Source organism: Talpa occidentalis, unplaced genomic scaffold (assembly GCF_014898055.3).
Source record: "Talpa occidentalis isolate TD23 unplaced genomic scaffold, MPIMG_talOcc4v2.1 talOcc4.11, whole genome shotgun sequence".
NCBI classification, from domain to species: domain Eukaryota; kingdom Metazoa; phylum Chordata; class Mammalia; order Eulipotyphla; family Talpidae; genus Talpa; species Talpa occidentalis.
In genome coordinates this window covers 22,401,502-22,429,108 of record NW_023601104.1, presented here as the reverse complement: position 1 = coordinate 22,429,108, position 27,607 = coordinate 22,401,502, and the positions used below count along the sequence as shown (strand labels likewise).

Sequence of the window (27,607 nt, the reverse complement as noted above, 5' to 3'; positions counted from 1 at the left end):
CAGAGTCCAGTGCCCTCATTTCAAGTCTGAGGAAACGAGTCCAGAGGAATTAAGAAGCCTGCCTAAGTCTGAGCAAGTAACCCTAAACAGGTAACTTGACCCCTCTGGCCTTCCGTGTCTTTGTCTGTAAATGGAAATAAACATTGTGCTTATTTCATAGGGTTGTAACTTGAATTAAATAAGTCTATGAAAGTAAGGTGCTTTGAACAGTATCTGGAACATGCGACAGATTTTTTTTTATTACTATTGTTGATGGCTCTAAAACTATGTTTTGTCGCAGATAGCTCTGAATGGATTTATGATCGCTTCAGTCATTAAATATTTACTGGATATCCACCAGGCACCACGAGTTATATACTAGGTGCTAGGGAAGGCTCTGTCTCCCCTCAGTGCCTGCCCTCAGGTATTTCACAGGTCAGTGGTTGCTGGTATGATGCAGGACTGGGTGGAGAGCTAGATAAGAATACTGCTGCAGGCATCAGGAAATCTTTTAGAGATATCTGATTCTTTTTGAGGATGAGTCTGTCAGCTGGGGAGAGAAGGGAGACAACCTTACAGGCATTCCAGCCTCTGGCAAAGGCTTGGATCTGAGATTTGGCAAAAGAAGGCAGTGGTAAGAAAAGAGGCTACAAGAAGGAGCTTGGGGCGACATTGCAAAAGGTTCTCATAAATAATTGCACACTTCCTGTCTGTCCCTGAGGGGTAATTAGCACAGTGCTTAATTAAAAAAAAAAAAAAAAGACCTGATTGATTTCTTTTTCCCCTTAGACACACATGGATTCCCAGATACATTTTCAGTTCTTTTCTCTACCTGAATCCCACATTGTTAGGTACCTCAGTATTTCTTGTTACTTCTTAGCTCTGCCCTAATCAAACTGTCAGAACAGAGTGTTTTATAAATGGAGGGAAAACTGTTGACATTAAAAAATCTTGGCCTGGGAGGGAGCCTCAAAACACAAAAAGAAAAAGGAAAAAACAACCTGATGTATGTATCAGAACATATTCACCCCCTCACCCATCTACCCCCACCCCCAGCCAACATGAAGATATCTGGTTTAGAAGGACAAGGAAAGTCCAGGATGGGCTAGAAGACAGTGATAAAAATCATTAGTAGGTAGTTCCTTGAAAAAGGAGGTCTGAACCCTGACTGCCTCTTCTAACTTGTTCTAGGGGTAGAGTGGAGGGAAATGATGAGAGAAAACACAATGTCGCTTAGAGAAGCTAAGAGCAGAGGACTCTCATCCCCCAAATCCACTGGCGCAGCCCAGGATGGATATGACTGGTGGGCCTGCACAGCTCTAAGGGTAGAAGGGAGTCCATTGAGGCTGAGAAGCACATAGAAGCATCAAAGAGCAAGGAACAAACTCAGCTATGAGTTGTATAGATGGAAGACAGAGTGTAAGATGCTATGTATGCCCTCTAGAGCTGATATCCAGGCCTATGGGAAAGCAGGGAGACTCCCTAACTGGCTACAGATGGCCCTTGAACAACTCAGGTTAGTGGTGCCCACTCTCCGCACATGTGACTTTTGATTCCCCCAAAGTTTAACTGCTTACTATTGACCAGAAGCCTTACCAGTAACATAAAAAGTCAAGTAACACATATTTTGTATGGTATATGTATTTTATGCTATATTTTTACAATAAAGTAAGCTAAAGAAAATGTTATTAAAAATCATAAGAGAAAATACACTTGAAATACTGTACTAATTTGTCAGTATCATAAGTTTATATCATGTTTACAAGAGGACTCTCAGTACCTATCTCAATATTACATGATTCAAAATACTGTATATGTTATATTACTAATACTAGACATCAAAAATTAAAAGATGTAAAAAATTCATGCATACAGTTATAACAGTTCATATATTGATAATGTTAATTGAAAAAAGTAAGTGGACCCATTTAATTCAAATCTGTGTTGTTCAAGCCTCAATTATACCTTTAAATTTCTGTCACCAAGAGAAATGAATAGGATGTCTAGAAAAGTAAGTGTACTTTTTTTTTATACATCTGGGGTTTAGGGCTACCCTCGATAACTACATAAAAAATTTAGTAAACTTTAAACTCATTTTCACATATTTTATTCTAATATTTAATAAAATATATTTTATTTTTATTGAGGTAACATTTCATTATATAAGTTTCAGGTGTGCATTATTAAAAATCAACATGTATATATATTACATTAAATTCACCACTTAAGGTCTAATTTTGTCCTTCACCATACAATTGAACCCTTTTACCCACTGCACTTCTTCTTCCCTTCTGGTAACCACTAATTGATCTTAAGATCTAAAAGTTTATTTCAGCACAAGCTTCTTGGGCATCCACTAAGTTACAAAGCACCCAATACTTCAGTTGGGGAAACAGACTTGCAAATTATGTGCAAACTCAAAGCACACACAGGAGATTTAGCATACTGTGGAATACTACTTGTGTGTTCTGATTGGCAGGAGGGAAAAATCTCGAGGAAGGGACTGGACTTGGCCTGGGCTTAGAGGGGTGAGTAAGAAATTGATTGGAAAAGTAGCAGCAGTTTGTAGCTGTTGAAAAAGTTGGACCCAAGTTTAGAGCACAAGACTGGAGGGAAACATCCACAGGGGACTAACATGTCCTGGATCCCAGTTTACTCTTAATGGACTGGCACCTCCATTCTTCAGATCTTTAGGCTTTTATGTTTTGATGCATTTCTCCACTCTCTTCTCAATACCAGGCCTTTTCAACTCTTGTTTTTGGGGAATTAAATTTCATATAACAATAGCAATAAACATCACAAAATTTTTAAGTAACTATAATTTAGGGATTTGGCATGGTCTTAAGCTTTTTTAAAAAATATTTTCTTTGGGCCTCCCCTGGTGGCGCAGTGGTGGAACGCTGGCCTGCGAAGCTGCCCACAGCCTCTGCAGCGCCAGTTCGATCCCCGGCCACTGGTGAGGGTCCCACATGGTGCACAGACCTCTCTTGCCATACCCACTACTCCCCTCAGCAGTGTATTTTGGTCCATCTGCCTGTTCTGCTCCCCACTCTGGCTCTGGTGAATTCTCTCACCCTCCCGCGCTTCTGACCGTACCCAGTGCTTGTATAAGTAAATAAATAAATCTTTAAAAAAAAAAATTTTTTTATCCTTATCATAATCCTAAACATAAGAATCTTTTCCCATATGGAAGTTTTACTTGCCCTTTTCCAATCATTATCTTAATCCTAATATTACCTAAATAACTATTAAAGTTTTTCTAAAATATTCTGTATCATTCAGTGTTATTTGCCATATACATAGTGTTTTCTTTTTTTTTAAAAAGATTTATTTTTATTTATGCATGCAAGAACTGGGGTCCAAACCAGCGGTGGGGAGGAGGTGTGAGAGGATTCACCAGAGACAGAGTGGGGAGCAGAACAGGCAGACAGACTGAAATACACTGCTGAGGGAAGCAGTGGGTGAGACAGGAGAGGTCTGATGCACCATGTGGGTATCTCCCTGGCTGGGGATCCAACTCAGGCTGCAGTGGCTGCCAATAGCTTTATATTGCTGAGACTTAACTCGTGGTGCCACCAGGAGGCCCTACATACTGTTTTCTCAACAAAAATAATTTTAAACTAAGCCACCAAAGTGATCTTTAACTTTCTTCTGTTTTCCATCTGGCTATTAATTATGATTTCACATTTCTCTTCTCAATGTGGTTTTTAAACTAAATTTAATTGTTCAAGAACCTATTCAGTAATTCATACCTGTCTGCTTTTCAACATCTGCTCCCTCTAGGATTTTATTCAAGCTGTTTTCTCTTCCCTCTTTCTAGAATAATATCCCTGACCTCTGCCCCACTCCTGGCAAAATCTGTTCATTAAATTATACCTATTCTTTAAGACTAGACTAAAAGGTTAGCTCTTACATGAAACCTTCTGGAAGGTTTATATCACATAACTCCCTCCTTCCTTTATATTTCCATGAGCATTGCTTCTCTGTTTCTATGTAGTTGAGTCAGGTTTTGTATGTAGTCATCTTGTATGTATATATGTATGTATGTAGATGGTGGAGCCACATTATATGTCCTATGTGTCTTATATATCCCCAGTGCTCACATTATAAAATTTTGCCCATTTGAATATATATTGAAATGAATCAAATCCAAATTTTTCACTCAGGTGCTCAGAGCCATCTCTTCCCATATTGTTCCTCCGGCATATACACTAGATTTTTTTGGATCATGATCATTAACACAATCATTTCCTCTTCTTCCCCTGGTTATTTTCTCCTAAAATGGAGGCGGAAGGAACTAGATGAGCATCTGGCAGCCAGAACTGCCTGAATGCCTGCCCTGTGTCCTCAACAGGTTAACTCAATGGAGCACATGGGGTGGGGGTGGAGACCGAGCTCTGGACCTCCAACCTGGGAGCTGCCCCCTGTGGAGGCACCCTGAGGCTGTGGACAACTGTCGTTTCAGGGAGCTGACATCATTGTGGCTGGAAGTCTGGAATTATTCATAAGTCAGACCCAGATTCCAGCAGATTTTCCGAAGAGAGGAAAAGAGGAAGAAAGAGGTAGAGAGGATTCATGTAAGTTCTTGTTGATTTCCTTTTCAAATCGATGGAGAGAGGTTAATGAGGAGAAAATGTTCCTGAGTCAATTAAGGTGTTCTAAGAAAATCACTGAATTTCTCTGTTTAAACATTGTTGGTCCATGTGCTTTAAAATATTCAGGAGGAGAAAATACAAGTCCTTTTAATGAGAAATCATTGTCGAAACTGCTGTTGCAAAGTAGTGAAGCTTTGCATAAGTAATAGCAAGTTAGATACTGGAGAATCCTATACAGCCATATGCTGAGCACGTATCTATGCAGCATCTTAGAAGCATATGTTAAAATTCTTTGGGGCTGAAGACAAAGGGTTAGTTCTTAGGACAGGTACCCAAGATGTCTTAGTCTGCCTTCTAGAATACAACCATTATGCACAGAGAATAGTTTGTGAAAACAAGAGTAAAACAGTGTTTTCATTCCCAGAGAAATATTACAGATAACAGGATGTGGCCTGCCTTGAATCCTTTACTAATCAGGAAGGAAAAAAAAGTGAAGGCATTTTAGCTACCCAGACTAACAAAATAAGAAGTAAGGCTATATCATGTAATCCAAATTTCTTATTTTGTTGATGAGAAAAACTGTCAAAAGAGGTTGAATGACTTGATTGAGATCATCGAACAGATACAAACTCAAAAATGAGAGGAGCTGAAGGAAATAATGTCAAGAGCTGAAGGCCATATTGCCATTAAACAGTTCTTATTGATAACATGAAGGATAGGAGAACCCCCACGTCCAGTTTTAATGGCTTTCACCACCCTGCCAACCAGGAAGAGGTTTGAACCACAGCATCTGGTTGCCTATGTGCCCTGGATTGGGGAGGTCAGCCAGAGAATCAGTTTTCAAATCATGGTGGCTTTAGAAAACAGCCGTGCAGGGAGAGACCAGAAAGAGAGGGAGGGCCAGAAAGTTGGAGCCTTTTGAAAGCTCTCCACAAAAGGCAAACAGTTCTCCTCTACCAATTTTGACCCTACCGACCTCATGACCTTGTTACCTAAGGTCAGCTTAACACTTTAGAAATGGTTCTGGCTGGCTCTGTAACCTCTGTCACTCACAACTAACAAATATGTCTTTACTGGGGTCGCCTTTGGACCAGAAACTGGCAGATTCCTTTTTTCAATTCATATATTACCCAAAAGTCTATTTGCTTTCTATTAAGACATTCAAGCTAATTTGAAACCATTTTCACTAGAACAAGATAACTGCAATAATTTTCATGAACACAAAATTCTCTAGAGAGTCTAGATCAATACACAGGTTTTGTTTTGTTTTGATTGAGGTAACATTGGTTAACATTATTGTTTGTGTTTTAGAGGTATAGGATCTCTTCACTCAGGTGTTGTTACCACACTGCACCCACCACCAAGACCCTATAGTCATTGTTGAAAACTGAGTACATTTCATATTGACACTTAGAGAAAGCATAGTGCTTGCCCCTGTAAACATTCATGCTGCTATTCAAGAAGAGAACACAGTGGCTGGAAATGAATTTTGAGTTCTCAAAAAAGCCCTGTGTTTGGAGGAATTGTCAGTTACCTCTTTAGTGTATAGAGATGGTTGGAAAGAGTTGGGGGCCTAAAAAAGACAGTCATATCCAGTTAATTCTCATCATGCAGTCAGAGGTTGAAAGATCAAGGACTCATTTATAGGGGGGAATCTCCATGTTCAAAAAGATGATTAAGAAGACTATGGGGGGCCTCCTTGGGGGTAAAGACACTGCTATCAAGTTTTCACCAGCCACTGCAGCATGAGTTCCATCCCCAGCCAGCCAGGGAGCAACCCACATGGCACAGCAGACCTCTCCTGTCTTACCCGCTGCTCCCCTCAGCAGTGTACTTCAGTAGATCTGCCTGTTCTCCCCACTCTCTGGTGAATTCTCTCACCCCCCACACCTCTGGCCTGTACCCCAGTTCTTATATGCATAATAAATAAATCTTTGGGGAAAAAAAAGAAGACTGCAGGAATAAAGCATAGTCATCAATTTCAATTTTATTGAAGGCAAGAGAGCAATCAAAAGAGATATTTTACCTAGGCCCCAGCCCTCAGGTTTCATACATTTACTGAAAGAGATCTGATTAGGTACTTACCATCTCAAGATTCTCTCTGGCTAGTCTTCATATTCAAATAAGGTGGAAACCAGATTTAGCAAGGTTCCCTTATAAGAGTGGGTGAGTTTAGCTTCCAAGTTTTGGTCCTCAGATCTTCTTTTCTAAATTTAATTGAACCACACTGTGCTGCATATTAGGAATTCAGAACCAAATAAAGCATAATCCCTAAACTCAGTGAGCTCAGGATAAGGAACTATTCTGGAAATGAGTGAAATGAAGGATAATGTGAGTCAGAAGAAGGCAGAAAAAGCACACAAGAGTGTAGTGGGGGTGGGAAGTGGCAAGGATGGATTCCCTATGAAAGGTGTGAGAGTGTGGTAGTCGGCTTCCAAGTTAGTATTACCTCTGGTATTTACACTCTGGTATTTACTCTCTCACATTATATCAGAGTTAGCCTCTGTGACCTGCAGAATATGGTAGACCTATAGAAAATGTGACTTCTGACATAAGATCATAAAAGACATTGCTGTTTTGCTTTGTTCTCTCGGGTCACTCAGTGGAGGGAAAGTCAAGGAGCTGAAGAGAGGCCCAAATTGGGAGAAACTGCAAACTTTTACTAACAACTGGCATCAACTTGATGAGTCAGCTGGGAAGTGTACCCCAAATCCTGCTGACATCTTGACTGCACCCTCCTGAGATACCCTTACTTAAGATGCTCCTGAATTTCTAACCCATTGTGATAGGAGAATAATGATCCCCTCCTCCAAATGTCCATAACATATTCCCCAGAACCTGCAAATATTATATTATGGAGCAAAGGGGAATCAAGGCAGCAGATGGAATTAAAGTTGTTAATCTGTTGATCTAAAATAGGGAGTTTATCCGTGTGGGCCCAGTATAATCACACCCCTCCTTAAAGGTGGAAGAAGAGAACAGAAGAGGCCAGAGTGAGCTGAGAACTCAACCACAATTGCTGGCTTTGAAGATGGAGAAAGGGGCACGAGACAAGGAATGTGGTGGCCCCTACAAGCTGGAAAGCACACTGTCCCTAGAGCCTCCAGAAAGGACCGCAGCCCTGCCAATGTCTTGATGTTAGTCCTGGAAGCTTGGTACAGACTTCTAAACAGTGGAACTGTAAAATAATATATCTGTGTTGTTTTAAGCCACAGTGTTTATGGTAATTTATTACAGCAGCCACAGAAATGTAATACATGGATTCAAACGCCAAGGATAAAAAAAAAATTGGTGTTATTTTAGGATGCTAAATGGGTGGTAATTTCTTAAGTATCACTAACAACCAATACAGATTTTGTGCCAGAAAGTGGGCTGCTATCAAAATGAAAATGTAAAATATGAGGGAAATTTGGAACCAGACAATAGGAAGAAACCAGAAAGACTTTAAGGAGAGTATTAGTAAAAGCCTCAAGGTCACTGGAGAGACTGCCAGTTGAAGCCTGGTGACATTTGCAGAAACTGACAGTGAAGTCTTAAAGTTCGAAAAATTTTATTAGAAACTGGAGGGAAAGTGATCCCTGTTATATAGTGGCAGAAACTGTGGTGGTAATAGGAAAAGTGGTAAATGTGCCTAGTGAACTAAGTGACCTAGTAAAGTGATTTCCAGGCAGCATTGAAGGTGCCACCCAATTTCTTGTTGCTATTTCTAATAAAGTGTGAGAGGAGACAGATGAGCCAAAGAAAGTTCTATTAAATAAAAAGATCTCAGGAATTTCTGGGGAATTCCATCTCTTCAGATGACAGATGATGCTAAAATCAATAAATGGCTTCCAGACTAAGAGAAAAGTCCAAGACATTCTCAGGACACTATATAATATAGAGGAAACTCACTTGGAATCCTTTGTGAAGACCTCCTTAAAGATTCAAGGTTTTGCCTCAGAAAAGGTTTCAGTTACATGGTCCAACCACTATGGAAAGCTGTGTGGAGATTCCTCAACCTGCTAAAGATGGAGCTTCCATATGATCCAGCAATTCCACTCCTAGGTATTTACCCAAAGGGCACAGAATCATTAATTAAAAAGGGCACCTGCACCCCTATGTTTATAGCAGCACAATTTACAATAGCTAAGCTATGGAAACAACCCAAATGCCCAAAAATAGATGACTGTATCAAGAAGATGTGGTACATATACAGAATGGAATATTACTCAGCAATCAAAAAAGATAAATCCATGCCATTTGTAGCAACATGGATGGAACTAGAAGGGATCATGCTCAGCAAAATAAGCCAGAAAGAAAAAGAAAAATACTGGATGGTCTCACTCATAGCAGGAGTTTAGAAAACCTAAATAAGGGACCAGGAAAAAGACTAATTATAAAAAAGTAAAAATCAAAATCAACAAACAACTTTAAACCAGAGACACACTATAGTGGGGTGGGGCTGGAGGGTTAGAAGGGATTATGGTCAAAATAAGAGGGGGTGGGAATTGTATGGGGACTATAACCAAGATGAAAATGCATACATTGTGCAAAAATGAAAAATGATGTAAACATATATAAAATAAAATATACTTAATAATAAAATTTTAAAAAAGAAAGGTTTCAGTTACAAAACAGGACTTCTAAGAAGTTTAAGGGTGTTCTACCTTATTAATGGATGAAACTTCTGGGGATCTGTGGAGAGGGTAAATATATTTTGTATGTGAGAGACACATGAAACATTGGGGGTCAGAAGGCAGACTGTGGACACCAGCTTGTTTCCTTGTATTCACATCTTTGTGTAGTATTGTCTGTTAGTATATCAGGGTTGGTCTGTATGACAAATAGAATATGCATGAATTCTTTAGCTAAGTCATTAAGGACATGCCACTTTTTCCTTGTATCTTCAATCATTCCATTGTTCGACCAAAAAGTAAATAAAACTCATAGGCATGAGGCAATTTTTTTTTAAAGATTTATTTATTTATTTATTTATTTATTTATTTATTTATGCAAGCACTGGGTACAGTCAGAGGCATGGGAGGGTGAGAGAATTCACCAGAGTCAGAGCAGAGAGCAGAAGGACCGAGGGGAGCAGCGGTGGCAGGAGAGGTCTGCGCGCCATGTAGGACCCTCGCCCGGCAGCCGGGGATCGAACTGGCGCTGCAGAGGCCATGGGCAGCTTCGCAACCCAGCGCTCAACCACTGCGCCACCAGGGAGGCAATTAACAGTACTTGGCTAAGTAGGAAGGAGAAAGTTTGGACGCACTGGGAACTGGCTAAAGGAGCAAATAAAAGAAAACAAATAATGTGGCAATTTGCCCTCCACTTGAAAATGTCTTAGTAACAGATAATAATTAGCTAACTTTTATTAAGCATTTTTTAAAAGAAAAATTTAAAACTCACAACCCAAAAAGACAAATACAATTACTATCCCCAGGACAGTTCAGTTTCAGGAAGGCTGAGGACCTTTGTCATGTTACTAAGCTGGTACACATAGTGCCCCTGATATTGCTTTGACCATAGATACCAAAACTATGTCTCTGACCAGGTTCTGAAGCCTAGTTTACTTCATATTCTGATGAGTTCTCGGATTATTTTTTGGATATTCTACTGGCAGAGATTTAACTAATGTCACTAAGATACATTTCTTTTACACCTAAGAACCCATCTAGACTCATTCCTTAATCCTGGGGCAGTAAGATTTGGCCATGTTATTAAGTTCTTTTTTTTTTTTTTAACTTTTTTTTTTTTTTTTAAGATTTACTTATTTACACAAGCACTGGGTACAGTCAGAGCGCGGGAGGGTGAGAGAATTCACCAGAGCCAGAGCGGGGAACAGAGCAGGCAGAAGGACCGAAGTACACTGCTGAGGGGAGCAGCGGGCGGCAGGAGAGGTCTGCCCGCCATGTGGGACCCTCGCCCGGTGGCCGGGGAGCAGCCGGGGATCGAACCGGCGCTGCAGAGGCTGCGGGCAGCTTCACAACCCAGCGCTCAGCCGCTGCGCCACCGGGGAGGCCCTTTGTTATTAAGTTCTTGCCAGTGTGTAAATGGGCTAAAATTATGTACCCCACTTCCAAAACTGGCCCATAAATAACTCCTACACAATCCTCTATATCAACTGGCCAGATACAGAATGGGCAATAGACTCATTCTGCTGAATGCCATGTGGATCTTCATCCTCTAACCACTAATATTTATACTGGACATAGTATACCATGAAATGGACTGCAATTGTATTAAACCATAGAATTGTACAGCAGCTGTTGTTACTTATAACTAATGCATGGGCCTACCAAAATAGCATGCAGAAACAAAACTAGATTAATTCATTTCACAAATTGCTCAGCACTTTCCTTAGATGACACATCTTCATTTCTAGTCATATTTTCTCCAGATATCTAACAAATTAGAGTCAAATTCCTCAAATTCTTATAATTGAAGGTGACTTATATGCAATATAGATATCTGGAAACAATGTATATAAAATAAGGTCATAGGGCCTCCCTGTTGGTGCAGGGGTTAAAGTCAGTACAATCAAGCTATTGGCAGCCACTGCAGCATGAGTTCAATCCCTGGCCAGGGAGCTACCCACATGGCCCAGCAGACCTTTCCTGTCTCTCCCACTGCACCCTCCGCAGTATATTTCAGTAGATTCGCCTATTCTGCTCCCCCACCCCATGCCTTTTACCTACACCATCTTCAGGCATCAAAAGTGAAGGATTCGTTGTTTAATCCTCTCTCAGCAAGTTGGGCCCTTACAAACTAATGAAGTTAGATCTGATTATATCTTTAGCATATAAATCATAACATTTTATTTTAGCTTCCATTTTTCAAAACATTACACTGGTTCTTCTGACAGATTGCTAGTAGCTCTTGATATTTTTGTGCTTTTTTTTCTCTTTGGATATCCACTTGCACTTCCAAATCACGTAACTTGTTGTTCCATTCTCCACCAGACAACCTTTTCCCATTAATCTGTTTTTAAAAACAGTATGGCAATTTATCTAAAGTTAAAAGAAAAAAGCTAAACTAATCCCTGATAGCAGAAAATCACATATTTATCATTTCTTCAAAAAAAAAAAATAGAAAAGGAAAATGTCAAATGAGCTTTTATTCAGTTTTATGATGTATCTTTTTATAAATATTACAAATAGCTGGTAAAATAATAAGATCAAGTTTGTGAAAACATCTAGTAAGCTGTAAAAATTATATAAATGGAAGACATTATTGCATTTGTTTTATTTTTAGAAAAGAATACTTTAAAAATTTCATGTTACAAAAAATTAGGTTGGGATAAGTTATTCAAACAATTGAGAATAACTTTCAAAATATAATTTTCTCTAATTTTTTTAAGTCATGCTTGAACAAGCTTGCAGGTTGATAAAAGTCAGTAAAATTATTTCAAGACATTTATAACTCAGGAAGAACCACTGGTTCTTGGAATGATGGATAAAAAAAAACTCACACCAAGCATAGGACAATGAAATTTCAGAAGACCTTGGACAAAGAAATAGTACTAAAAACCCTGAGAGAGAAAAAAGCCACATTCAAAAAAGGAATCAAGGGCCTCCCCAGTGGTGTAGAGGTTTAGCGCTGGGTTGCAAAGCTGCCCCACAGCCTTTGCAGCGCCGGTTCCATCCCAGCTGCTCCCCGGCCACTGGAGGAGGGTCCCACATGGCGGGCAGACCTCTCCTGCCGCCCGCTGCTCCCCTCAGCAGTGTACTTCAGTCCTTCTGCCTGTTCTGCTCCCCACTCTGGCTCTGGTGAATTCTCTCACCCTCCCGCGCTTCTGACTGTACCCAGTGCTTGTATAAATAATAAATAAATAAAATCTTTAAAAAAAAAATTGCTGTGTGAAGAAATATGTCTCAAAAAAACATTTCATATTTACGTAATAGGAATTCAAATCAGAGAAAAGTTCTATTTCAAACAATTTTGGAAGTATTCTCTTGACAATATTAAATTATTAACAGGTAAAACAATTATGTCAACAAAATGCATTCATTCATTCATCTAATAGATAGTGAGTGTCCATTTTATGCCATAAAAATCTTCTCCTTGCTCTAAGCTAGACAAAGTGCTCTAATGGGAGAGGTTGGAGATAAATAAGTACATGTAATAATGCTGTATTGTGTAGGAGCCAGAAAATGAGGTACCCTTTAAGATGAGATGGGCAGGGAAGTCCTTATTAATCTTCTTTTGTCCCTGTTCTTTCTCTGCTTCCCTACAACTTACCATCTAATAGGAAAAAAGAAATACAGTAACAGATAAATGCAATGAAGTGTAGTAGGTGATGTAGAGAGCGAGAAGGTTGCTGTGTGGTAGAAAGGAAGCAATTCATCCTGGGATCTGTCAAAACCATGCTCATAGGAAAGATGACATGAGCTCTATTTTTTATTTGGTTCGTTTTGTTTTTTATGAAGGTAAACTTGGTTTATAAAACTATGTATTTAGGGGAATAGGTTCACATCTCTTTAGATGTATTTCATCAAAGCACTCACAGTCCCCCACCATAGTCCACTGGGTCTCCCCCTGCCTTTGCTCCCCTTCCCCTACCCTCTCCTTCTGGTACCCTCAACTCAACAGTCAGATTTATATGAAAACTTTAAAAAATTCAAAGGCTATGGTTACAGTTATAAAAACTACTCTTGGGGACTCCCTGGTAGCTGAAGGGGTTAAGCGTCAGCACTATGAAGCTGTCCACAGCCTCTGCAGTAAGAGTTCAATCCCCAGCTAGGGAGGTGACCCACATGGCCCAGCAGACCTCTCCTGTCTTGCCCGCTGCTCCCCTTAGCAGTGTATTTCAGTCAATTCACCTGTTCTGCTCCCCGCTCTGTCTCGGAATGAATCCTCTCACCCTCTATACCTCTGACCTGCACCCTAGCTCTTGTATGCATAAATAAATAAATCTTAAAAATAATAAAAAATAAAAACTACTCTCTCCTAACCTCCTTCATGTAGTATCTCTGCTTTGTCATGAAAGCTATATGATATACAAAGTAGAGAATTATCTATGTGTATCTGTTAACTGGAAGCTTGTGTACTTAGTGTCAAGGAACTATAGGTTTATGAGCTCCAAGATAGAGCTGGTGAGCTGTATGGCTAGTACCACAGCAGACAGTAAACATAATTTACCAAATAGTACTAGTGCTATTATTTACATTAGTTAGGAGCAGATATAATAACAAACTAACACATAGTGATAACCTTGAAATTTCTCACTGATATTAAAAAGATTTTCAAATATACATTAAATGCTTAACAATTTATAGAGATCTTTGAGGAATTGATCAAGAAAATTATTGGTTCTGGGCCTCCTTGGTGGCACAAGGGGTTAAGCACAGCGCTATGAAGCTATCCACAGCCTCTGCAGCATGAGTTTGGTCCCTGGCCAGCCAGGGAGCTAACCCACATGGCGCAGCAGACCTCTCCTGTCTGCCCACTGCTCCCCTCAGCAGTGTATTTCAGTCAGTCTGCCTGTTCTGCACTCCACTCTGTCTCTGGTAAATCCTCTCACCACCACCCCCTCACCTCTGGCCTACACCCCAGCTCTTGTATGCATAAATAAATAAACTATTAATTTATGGATGTATTTATACATACAAAATCATTTCTTTATAAGATAAATCTTTTATTTATTTATTTATTTATTTATGCAAAGTCTTTTATTTATGAGTACAAGAACTGGGTGTAGGCCAGAGGTGTGGGGAGGAGGGATGAGAGGATTCACCAGAGACAGAGTGGGGAGCAGAACAGGCAGACAGAAATACACTGCTGAGGGGAGCAACGGGCGAGACAGGAGAGGTCTGTTCCACCATGTGGATTACCTCCCTGGCCAGCTAGGGCTCTAACTCATACTGTAGAGGCTGTGGATAGCTTCATAGTACTGTGCTTAACCCCTTGCACCACAAAGGAGGCCCCAAATAAAATAAATTTTTTTTAAAAAAAAGAAAATTGTTGGTTCATAAGACCCAACTCAGTTGATTATGGATTAGAAGTTGCCATGATAGCTCTCTCTATGTGTGTCATTGATACCTCCCATGACAGGGAATGGATAGAGCTTGGGGTTCCACTGACCAGGTGAGTGGGGGTGGGGTGGATACAGTTCAAATGCTTCTAATTGTGAACTCCTTTCTTTTCGCTCTTTGACGTCAGCCCACCACATACACATGCCAGCCATAGATTACAGACGACCAGCACCACTCCTCTCATTAGGAGGCAAAGTGAAAAGCAGTTTTTCCTCCCTCAGAAAATACTGGGGACCCCCGAGTGCACTGTCTACAAAACACTTTGCTAGGTGCTATGTAAAGGTGTTGAGGCATGAAACACTATTTGAAGACAGTCATAAAAGATTTATGAATGTACTAAATAAAAGCTTAGCATGGGTGTGCCTAGAAAGAGAGTACTGAAGCCTGCTTAGACCCCTGGAGTGCCTCTAATGAAGCATGAAGGTGTTGGGGCCAATATCTCAACCCACAGAGTTCCTCCCCTACCCCTTTACCACCACTGTTTTCATTTTCTTATCCTCTGAATAGAGCAAGAGTAGGAACATGCTCTTCTTCACTGGGCAGGTCTGCATCAGCATGGGTTGAAAGATGGGATGTTCTAAAGTCCCCAGTTATGGTGTGAACTTTTTCTACTTTGGTTTAAACATTCTTTTCACTTCTTCTTACTGGTCTCAGTTTATACATCTTCACTTTTCTTCTTCATCCTTAAACTTTTTCATTTCTAATTTTCTTTTTTAACCTAAAATTATATTGAGCAGAGCTGGAAATGGAAGACTTATAAGAAGCTCACTGCTGAAGAGGAGGGAGTGATTAGCTTCCAGATGCCAGAAGTTATATTTATGCTGCCCATTGCATGATTTTGTGTACATGTGTATTTTGCTTGTTATTTCTTAAATGAATTGCAGTGGAACCCCTGAAATGAAAGTTCAGTTGATACCAAGTCCTATCTACTCCAGACTTGAACTAGACTATTACAAGATCAAAGATAAATATGGACCCAGTGTGTGGTTAAGGAAACATATGCACATGAAGCAATAAGGAATGGATCAGATAAGTCCAAAATTTGAATTTTACAGTATCACTTAGTGGTTTTATGATCTTGAGAAAGTTTCTCAATCTCTCCAAGCCTGTGACCTCTTCTGGAGAATGGATTAGCTATTGCTGTTGCTGATGGTATGATTTTTTTAGTTTTCAAACATTTACCCTTTTGGTTTTTTGACCCTTGCCTTATAAAATGTAAATTCTAAAATGGATATAATACAGTAGAGACTTAGTATGACCAAGGTGATATTTAATGAGAATAAACCTTCCTTGTCCTGGACAATACACATCTAGGAACACAGCACAGGTTTGCATTAGCACACTTGACAACCACACACACAGTTGTAATCAGTATCTCAGGTTTTTTCTCACAAACTACAGATGCCCAACTCTGAATCCTGTTCATCAAATACAGTTAATCAAAAAATAGTTTATCTCAGTTAAATTCCATGCTATTAGAAAAATAAGGATCTCTTTGTCACATCTACTAAGAGAAAGACCATTCTCAGCAATCAGACTGTTGATGTTCCAGAAAATGTCAATATCTCCCTGAAAGAACGCACTGTTATTGTAAAGGGCCCCAGAGGCTCCCCGCTGAGGGACTTCAATCCCTTCAGTGTCAAACTCAGTCTCCTTAGAAAAAGAGGAGGTTGAACTGGCCACTGTTTGCACCATCTATAGTCACCCACAGGATATGATTAAAAGAGTGCTACACTGGGCTTCCATTACAAGATGAGGTCTGTGTATGCTCACTTCTTCATCAATGTTGTTATTCAGGAGAATGGGTCTCTTGTTGAAATTTGAAATTTCTTGGGTGAAAAATACTTTTTCAGGGTTAGGGTAAGATCTGACATTGTTTTTTCAGTATCACAAGCCCAGAAAGATGAGTTAATTCTTGAAGGAAATTACATTGAATTTATATCAAATTCAACTTCTTTGATTTGGGCAATTAAAAACAAGGACATCAGGAAATTTTGGGATGGTGTCTATGTTTCTGGAAAAGGATTAGTTCAGTAGGCTGATTAATAAGATTTAAGTTGTCCAGCTATAGAAATAGCAAGATACTAGGTGATTCCTCAGAATGATATTTTTAAGATGAAATAAAGATCATTATTGATGAGAGGAACAAAAAGAAAAATAAAGGTATTTCTCACCTATCACACAGCCCAGTTATACCAGTCATCTGTGGTTTACATGGAAAATGGTGACAGTCTCAGACAGACTATGGAGAGTGTATCAGAAAGAACTATCTATCTTTTGTACTTTACACAGGTCACTCAGAGAGAGTTCTAAGAACAAGAACTCTGAGTCAAGTAGACTTGGAGGAGAATTATGCTTTTATAATATATTTGTTGTGTGAACCAGACTAAGCTATTTAACTTCTCTGAATCTCTGCTCATCTGTAAAGTAAGTTTAGTAATGTCTAGTCCTTTAGTAATATCTATCTGGTTGAGAATTGAGTGAGACAAAATTTTGAAAATAGGGGCCTCTTTGAAGGTGCAAGGGGTTAAATCTCAGCACTATGAAGCTATTGGCAGCCACTGCAGCACGAGTTCAATCCCCAGCCAGGGAGCTAACGCACATGGTGCAGCAGACTTCTGTCTCGCCTGCTGCTCCCCTCAACAGTGTATTTAGATAGATCTGCCTGTTCTGCTCCCGACTCTGTCACTGGTGAATCCTCTCACCGCTCCGCACCTCTGGCCTACACCCTAGCTCTTGTATGCATAAATAAATCTTTAAAAAACTTTTTTTTTTAAATACCTGGCACAGGGCACAGAAAAAATCATGTACTAGAGGCAGCCCATCCAAAGGGCAGCCTCAGGGAAATCATGGCTCCCAGGGCAGAGTTCAAGCTCTGTAGCATGGCATGAGGTCTCTTTTGACATGGTCCTGCCTTTTTCCCTTCACCCTCCAAAATGGCCTGTACTCCAGGCATACTGACGTATAGTTTTCTGAATCTACCTTGGCCTTTCATACTTCAATGCTATGTTCATCCTGTTCTTTTTGGAGGGCTAGCTTCAATCCAATCCAGCTAGAAATCTGCTCACTCTCAAGATTCACCACAGACATAAGCTCTACAGTGAACCATGTGTTGGAAGATAGTTCTTCTTGATTCTTTCTCATTATCATATTCCTTGCAAGAGAGGCACTGGCTGCATATTGTTCTGGACTCTCTCTTCAAAGATGTTTGTATAACAAAACACTATGGAGAAGAAAGTGTCTCTCTGGAACAAAGGGCAGGCATGTTCACTGAAGAAATCCAAATTATAAGAAATTTGGGTTTCTTAAGCTTAGGGTTAAGAAACTGAAATATAACCTACTGTGTGTGCAGGTGACATCTGTCCCTCTTTGTGTTGCTCTGTACGTTTTGGCGCTGAGGGGACTTATCCAAATTTTCTAGCACTCTTGCTACTGTTATTGCCTTGAGCAATAACTGTCTTTCATCTCTGACACAGGAATTTCATGTCTTCTACCATCATCCACAAAATGGTGAGAAGCTAACTTGTTAACTTACAGGTCAGATGAAACTTGAGGCCATATGTCTTGGTAGCATGCTCCGTCCCCTTCCCATTTCATCCTACTGTAGGAGTGTAAATTGTTCATTAAATTTTGTTCTCAAATTATTCTGAACATTGCTGTCTTTATCAGAATGCTTTAACTGATAAATGACTTTCAGTTATAATTTTCTTATAACTGTATCTCCAACATCCATCAGTTTCCAGAGCACATTAGATTCTCTGTGCTTTGCTGAATGAGTGAATACGGCCAGCCCTCAGCATTTCCTCTAAGCTTTTTCCATTGCTGGCATATATCCAAAGGGTTGCTCAATCCTCTTGGCCTTAGTTCTAAATACCCTGTGCTCTCTTCTGCTATAAACCTGTGATCACCTCTTCTTTTCTGCCACTGAATGACCCCTTCAATTCTGGTGCCTGATAAGTCACTTCTGGCTCCTATTTCCTGCTTCCCTTCTGATCTTTTGGAAATTGCTATGTTAGTAGCAAGTCCCCACTTGAAGAGTCCGCCAGTATCTCTCTTCTTAGTTTCCAGTTTCCTAGCGAACTACTAAGAGTGGAAAAATTGGTATGCATTGTGTTACATGCAAATTCCTGTGAACATGCCCCCATATTTTAAGTAAGTCAATGATAATAAATGTAGACTAGACAAGAACAGCCCTAAGCATAGGATTTTCACCTCTTTCCCAGAAACTTCTCTCTCAATTACTTTCCGCCTATTTAATTAGTACTTTAGCATAGTATTCCTTAATTCTTCAGTCAACAAACATCTGTTCAGTTCCTCATAATCACAAAACAATGTCTTCACTGTGAGGAACACAATGTTGAATCAGATATGATTTGTGCTCTCAAAATGTTAGTTGTAAAATCAGTTATGTCCCCTAAAAATACTACGCATTTCAGGCAAAATAATATTTGTGCTGTCCCTGAAAATATAGATATTTGGAAGGGTCTCAGTTACCATGTAGGGGTGAAAAGTAAGGAGAACATAGACTTGGGGAAGAGATCATGCAAAAGCCCAGAGTGAGGACAATTCAAGTACTGTTGGGAAATCACTAGATAATTCAGCTTGTTCTGAATGCTGAATACATTGAGGAAAAGAATAATCGAAAAGTTGTAATGGTGGCTGAGTTGAATATTTAAAGATGAAATAGTGCCCTTTGAGAAAATATAGATGGGATTTGAGTTGATTATGTTAAATAAAATAAATTGGAAAGTGAAAGACATTTACTGGATGGTTTTTGCTCTCAGAGTCTGTGAAAACTATGGTGGTTACCAGGGTGGTGAGTGGAGGGTTGTGGGGTGTTAGGGGATAGTGGAGGAGGGGATAGATAAGGAAAAATGATATGTATTGTTCTAGAGCTTTGGTGGAGGGCCAGTGAAGCACGTGCACATATAGAGACGTGAGGTTCTAGTTGCAAACCTATATTTTTGTAAAGGAATGACAAATTAGTAAAAGTTTGAAAAATGCAAAAGTTTAAAAAAAAAAACCCTCTGAAAAGTTGTCACGGTAGATTGTGACACAATTAGGAGATATTAGGATTAAGAACTTGGTTGTTTGAGGAAATGGAAGAATGGATCAGTACTCTTGAAGATACAGAAATAAAAAGAACCAAAAGAGAAAAAGAGAGAGAAGTGCAAAGGAAGAATGAGAACACCCTTAGACAATTATCAGATTCCATAAAGAGAGGAAATATAAGAGGTATAGGCATTCCAGAAGGTGAGGAGAGAGACAAAGGATCTGAGAAGTTATTCAAGGAGATAATTGAAGAAAACTTCCCAAGCATGAAAAAGGAGACGAATATAGACATACAAGAAGTGAGAAGAACACCCAGTTACCACAATGAAAAGAAAACTACAGCAAGACACATAATAGTAAAGCTTGCAAAAGTCCAAGACCAAGAAAAAATAATGAAACTGGCAAGGGTGAAGAAACAGATAACTTATAAAGGAAAATCAATCAGGATAACCTCAGACTTCTCCAAAGAAACACTATGGGCAAGAAGAGAATGGTGTAACATATTCAACAAACTTCAAGACAGCAAATGCCAACCAAGAACACTTTACCCTGCAAAACTCTTCTTCCTCCATGAAGAAAAAATATGGGCCTTCTCAGATAAACAGAAACTCCAGAAATTCATTACAACTAAACCCCCACTCAAAAAAATTCTACAAGAAGTCCTAAAGCCAAAACCAACAGAGAAATGATCAAGAACAGAATAAAGTGAGGAATAAAATCACCAAAAAAGACAAACAAAATGGCAAATAAAAATGCCAACATATCAATATTAACTCTAAATATAAATGGATTAAGCTCATCAATAAAAAGACGCAGAGTAGCATGCTGGATTAAAAAACAAAATCCATCCTTCTGCTGTCTCCAGAAACACATTGAACCACAAAAGATAAACACAGACTGAAAGTAAAAGGTTGGAAAACAATCCTACAAGCAAATGGACCAAAAAAGAAGGCAGGGACAGCTATACTTATATCAGATGAAATAGATTTCAAGTTAAAAAAAATAAAAAGAGACATAGATGGACACTACATTATGATCAAGGGGAGAATACATCAGGAAGATGTAACACTCATCAACATATACTCACCAAATGAAGGCGCACCAAAATATATTAGACAGTTATTATTAGCTCTGAAAATGGATATTAAAGAAAATACATATAGAGTGGGAGATTTCAACACTCCACTCTCACCAATGGACAGATCAACGAGACAAAAAATAAATAAAGACACTAGAGCCCTAAATAAAGACATAGAACTCATGGACTTGACAGACATCTATAGGGCACTGCACCAAAAAAATCCAAGTACACGTTTTTCTCAAGTGTGCATGGATCATTCTCCAGAATTGATCACATACTGGGCCACAAGACAAACATCAACAGATACATGAAGATCAAAATCATACCAACTATCTTCTCTGATCATAAAGTCATCAAACTAGAAATAAATCATGAAAAGAAAGCAAGGAACCCTCCCACTTCATGGATATTGAAATCCACAATACTGGAAGACCACTGGACTAATGAGGAGATCAAAGAAGAAATTAAAAAATACTTTGAGGGCCTCCCCTGGCAGTGCGGTGGTTGAGTGCTGGGCTGTGAAGCTGCCTGCAGCCTCTGCAGTGCCGGTTCGGTTCCTTCCCTGGCCACCTGTGGGGGTCCCACAAGGCATCCCTCTCCTGCTGCACCCCTTGCTCCCCTCAGCAGTGTGTTTCCTCAGTCTACCTGTTCTATTCCCCGCTCTGGCTCTGGTGAATTCTCTCACCCTCCCGCGCTTCTGACTGTGCCCAGTGCTTGTATAGATAAATAAATAAATCTTTAAAAAAAATACTTTGAGTTGAATAACAAGGAGGACACCACTTTCCAGAATGTATGGGATGCAGCAAAAGCAGTAATAAGAGGAAAATATATAGCAATACAGGCGTACATCAAGAAACAAGAAAGAACTCAAAGAAACAACCTAATCTCACATCTCAAAGAGCTAGAAAAAGAACAACAAAAAACCTCTAACACCAGTAGAAGAAAGGAAATAATAAAAATCAAAGCAGAAATAAACAAAATAGGAATTAAAAAAAAAGATCAATTCAAAAGAGCAATGAAACCAAAAGTTGGTTCTTTGAAAAAAATAAACAAAATAGACAAACCTCTAGCCAGGCTCACAAAGAAAAAAATGGGAGAAAAACACATATAAATAGGATTATAAATGAAAGAGGAGAAATCACAACAGACTCAGTAGAAATCAAAAGAATAATGAGAGATTACTCATGAACACTTATATGCAAACAAATTCAACAACCTAGAAGAGACGGACAAATTCCTAGAATGATATAATCATCCAAAACTGGACAAAGAAGAAATAGAACAACTAAACAGACTAATTACAAGCAGCGAAATTGAGGCAGTAATCATAGCACTCCCCAAAAACAAAAGCCCAGGCCCAGACGGCTTCACAAATGAATTCTACGAAATGTTCAGCAGTGAATTAGTGCCTGTCCTATACAAACTCTTTCAAAAAATTGAAAAAGAAGGAACTCTACCAAATACATTCTACAAAGCCAACATTGCACTAATACCAAAACTAAACAAAGACAGCACAAAAAAAGAAAATTATAGGCCAATCTCCCTAATGAACATTGATGCAAAAATCCTCCACAAAATCCTTGCCAACAGAATCCAACAATGCATCAAAGGGATAATACACCATGATCAAATGGGATTCATCCCAGGGGCACAAGGATGGTTCAACATACAAAAAAATCCAACACATCAACAAAAAATCCAACACATTAACAAAAAGAAATATAAAAATCATATGATCATATCAATAGATGCTGAGAAAGCATTCGACAAAGTCCAACATCTATTTATGATGAAGGCCCTTGAAATTCTTGGCATAGAAGGAACATACCTTAACATGATAAAAGCCATATACGACAAACCCACTGCCAATATTATTCTCAATGGTGAAAAGCTGAAGGCCTTTCCTTTAAGATCAGGAACAAGACAAAGATGTCCTCTCTCACTGCTGCTTTTCAGTATAATACTAGAGGTCCTAGTCAGGGCAATAAGACAAGAGAAGGACATACAAGGAATCCAAATAGGGAAAGAAGAATTAAAACTATCACTATATTTGTAGACGATATGATAATATACATAAAGAACCCTAAAAACTCCACAGAAAAACTACTCAAAATAATCAACCAGTTCAGTAAAGTAGCAGGATACAAAATCAACACACAAAAATCAGTAGCCTTTCTATACACAATCAATCAATCTGAAGAAGAAATCAAGAAAACTATCCCTTTTATAATTGAAACAAAAAAAATCAAATACTTGGGAATAAACTTAACAAAAGAGGTGAAAGACCTATACAAAGAAACTTATAAAACACTGTTAAAAGAAATTGAAGAAGACACAAAGAAATGGAAAGACATCCCCTGCTCATGGATTGGAAGAATTAACATTATTAAAATGTCTATCCTTCCAAAAGCAATTTACAGATTCAATGCTATTCCAATAAAAATCTCAATGACATTCTTCAAAGAAATAGAACAAATACTGATGAAATTCATATGGAACCCCAAAAACCCATGAATAGCGAATGCCCTACTGATGAAAGGAGGTATCACACTTCCGAACTTAAAGCTATACTGCAAAGCCATAATAATTAAAACAGTTTGGTATTGGAACAAAAACAAACACACAGACCAATGGAACTGAATAGAGAGTCCAGAAATAAAACCACACTTATATGGAGAACTGATCTTTGACAAAGGAGCAAAGAATATGCAATGAAACACGGACAGTTTGTTCAATAAATGGTGCTGGGAAAACTGGACCACCACATGCAAAAAATGTAACTAGACCACTACCTTTCACCGTGCACAAAAATCATCTCAAAATGGATAAAAGAACTGGACATAAGTCCTGAAATAATAAAATATATAGAAGAAAATATAGGTAAAACACTACAAGACATACATTTCAGGAACATTTTTAAAGACTCATCACCCAAAGCAAAGAAAGTCAAGGATAAGATAAAGACCTGGGATTACATCAAACTGAAAAGCTTCTGCACAGCAAAAGAAACATTAACCAAAGCAGAAAGACACCCCACTGATTAGGAAAAAATCTTTGCAGTCCAGTCAACTAATAAGGGACTGATCACAAAGATATACAAAGAACTCACAAGACTCAACAAAAACAAAATAAACAATCCAGTCAAGAAATGAGCAGAAGAACTTAAAAGACATTTCTCCAAAGAGGAAATGCAAATGGCCAACAGGCATATGAAAAATGTTCAATATCCCTTATCATCTGGGAAATGCAAATTATTTTTTTTAAAGATTTATTTATTTATCTATACAAGCACTGGGCACAGTCAGAAGCGCGGGAGGGTGAGAGAATTCACCAGAGCCAGAGCGGGGAGCAGAGCAGGCAGAAGGAACGAAGTACACTACTGAGGGGATCAGCAGGTGGCAGGAGAGGTCTGCGCCATGTGGGACCCTCGCCCGCGGCTTAGGATCGAACTGGTGCTGCAGAGGCTGCGGGCAGCTTCGCAACCCAGCGCTCAACCTCTGCGCCACCAGGGTGGCCCAGAGAAATGCAAATTAAAACCACACTGAGATACCACCTTACACAAGTAAGAATGGCACATATCAAAAAAACAAGCAACAACAAATGTTGGTGAGGATGTGATGAAAAAGGAACTCTCCTACATTGCTGGTGGGAGTGTAAACTGGTCCAACCACTATGGAAAGCTGTCTGCAGGTTCCACAGCCTACAAAAAATGGAGCTACCATAGGACCCTGCAATTCCACTACTAGGGAATCTACTTAAAGGACACAAAAACACTGATTCAAAAGAACACCTGTACACCTATGATTCTTGCAGCACTATTTACAATAGGTAAAACCTGGAAACAACCCAAATGCCCAAAAATAGATGACTGGATCAAGAAGAAGTGGCATATATACACAATGGAATATCTTTCTGCAATCAAAAAAGATAAACTCATTCACAGCAACGTGGATGGAGCTAGAAGGAATTATGCTCAGTGAAATAAGCCAGAAGGAAGAAGAAAAATATCAGCTGGTTTCACTTATAGCAGGAATATAGGGGAATCCAATAAGACATTCAGTGTAAAAAAAATAGTAAGAGTACAAAACACAACAAAGCAAAAAACAGACAATTATAAATCAGAAACATACTGCGGAGAAGAGGAGGAAGAGGATCAGAGGGAGGGAGGGAGGAGCACAGGGGACTAAGTTGATGGTGCACGGGTGCATTGGTGAAGGAAACTCTATGGGGATTATAGCTGGGGGGGGGCGGGGAGGAGAGCAAACATTGTTTAAAAATGAACAATGATGTAAATTTTTTTAAAGTAATAAAAAAATAAAAAAAAAGAACTTGATTGTTTAGGCAACTCTAGATCAGAGACATTCTGTAGGGAAGGAAGAGAGGGAAGGATCAGGACAGGGAGGGAAGAGCACAAGGGACTATGGTGATGATGCACGGGGGAATTGGTGGTGGGAATTTCATGGGAAATCATACATTGTACAAATATGAAGAATGATGTAATAAAAAATATATAAAAGAACTTGACTGTTTAATGAACACTTTGGCATCTTACAGGTGATAAGGGGCCAGTGAAGGTTTTTTGAGGCCGCCCCCCCAAAAAAGTTGATCACAAGAAAATTAACCTGGCCACCACTATAAAAATGGATTGGAGCAAAGATTGGAAGATTTTGGGGGAGTCTTTGAGAGCCTTTTGTAATGCAGTGGTTCAGCTGAGCAGTACTGAGAGTGGTAACATGAGTAGTTGCAGGAGAAACTGAGTGGAGACTTTTAGGCCACTCTAAAAAGATTTATTTTTTAAAAAGATTTATTTATTTATCCATATAAGAACTGGAGTACAGGCCAGAGATGCAGGGAGTGAGAGGATTCACCAGAGACAGAGTGGGGAACAGAACAGGCAGACTGACTGAAATATACTGCTGAGGGGAGCATTGGGGTAGACAGGAGAGGTCTGCTGTGCCATGTGTGTAAGCCCCCTGGCCTTGAGGGGATCGAACTTCTGAACCTCTGCTGCGGGTAGCTTCACAGTGCTGTGCTTCACCCCTTGCGCCACAAGGGAGGCCCCAACTCTAAAAAGATTTAAAAGAAAAATTTGGCCACGTGGAAGCTTTCAGTGGGAGTTAGTGGATGCATCAATTAAATATGACTTGTATAATCTCTTTAACATTCAATCAGAACTTCAGAAAATATCATGAGATGTGTTTGGCTAAAAGTCTTGTTGAAATCAAGATGTGTTTTGCTTTTCCCTTTTCACTGACCTACCTATGTATTCTTAGCAAACATGGGCTTCTGCTTTGTCATCATCACTGCCTTCCTATGAGTTTATAACCCACTTTATTGTGGCAAAAACATGAAAAATTAAAGTTACTCTTAATTTTAACTGTACAGTATGGTATCGTTAAATATATGAACATTATTACATAAAAGATTATTACTCCAAAGCATTGTTACTCCAAAACTTTTTCATCTTGAATAACTGAAATCCATACCATTAAACCATAACTCCGTTTCTTCCTCTTCCAGTCCCTGACATCCAGCATTCTACTTTCTACTCATCCAAGAGGAATCATACATTATTGTTTTTTGTAAGTGGCTGATTTTTAAAAAGATTTATTTATTTATGCATACAAGAACTGGGGTACAGATAAGAGGTGTGGAGGGGTGAGAGGATTCACCAGAAATAGAGTGGGGAACAGAACAGGTAGATCTATTGAAATACGCTGCTGAGGGGAGCTGAGGGGTGAATCAGGAGAGGTCTGCTGCGCCATGTGGTTCACCTCCCTGGCTGGGGATCGAACTTGTGCGGAATTGGCTGTGGATAGCTTCATAGTGCTGTGTCTTAACACCTTGCACCACCAGGGAGGACCTGTAAGTGGTTGATTTTTACTTAGTATAATGTCCTTAAGGTTTATCCACACTGTAGCATATGGTGGAATTTTGCTGTCATATGTCCTTTGGGGCTGAAGAATATTCTATCATATGTGATAGATATATGTATATATGTATATGTGATATATAGATGTGCATCGCATTTTCTTTATCCATTCATCCATTGATGGACATTTAGGTTGTCACCATATCTTGGTCATTGTGAATAATATAATGAACATAGGTATGTAAATATTTCAAGGTTCTACTTTCAATTTCTTTGGAATTTGGATTTGCAGGATCATGTAGTTCTATTTTAAATTTTTTTAGATATCTTCATGGTGTTTTCCACAACAGCTGCATCATTTCAGAATCTCACCAACAGTGCCATTTGCTTTAAAAATCATCCATTTCAGAATGTTCTGATGACAGATACTAAATTCATCATTGAGTGATTTCTGAAATCACAGCATGTGATTCTCAGTCAGGGCCTGGTTTTCTAAACCACATAGAAGACCAATAAATATTTGTAAAATGAAAAACTGAGCAACCCCAAGTTTTTGTTGCTTTTTCTCATTCTCTATGATTCATAAATATGTAAAATGACCCTATGATTCCATAGAACCACATATTGTTTAGAGGTCAGAGGGCTTGAAGATATTTGGTACAGCTCCATAATTGGATGGGTGAAGTTATGTGATTTTTCTACCAAAGTTGGACTAGGGGACTTGAATTTATTTTTTAAAAATCTGATTTTTTTAAATCTTTCTTTGGCCTATCTTAAGATTTCAGTTTTATATGCTCTGCTCTTTTCAGTCTGAAAATAATTGTCCTTGTTTTAGAATATGAAAACAAAATAGGGCTTTGGTAGTTGTTTACCTTAATGAGATTTAGCCTCTGAGGGGTAACTCAGGAGGTTAAACACATACCTCTTTCATGACTAGATTAGAAACTATTCAAAGAAGTCATTAGAGTCACCATCAGCTTAATCACCAGACAAATCAGTCAGATTTGACTAAAAAGCT

General features: G+C 39.1%; 1 long non-coding RNA gene across 1 annotated transcript; it reads left to right on the top strand.

The window, feature by feature from the left end:
• Positions 1 to 27,160, top strand: LOC129146955 (uncharacterized). The gene is made up of 4 exons (XR_008554370.1): positions 1 to 90; positions 4,445 to 4,556; positions 26,238 to 26,299; positions 26,913 to 27,160. It is a non-coding gene; the product is annotated as an uncharacterized LOC129146955 (long non-coding RNA).
• Positions 27,161 to 27,607: the final 447 nt, after the last annotated feature.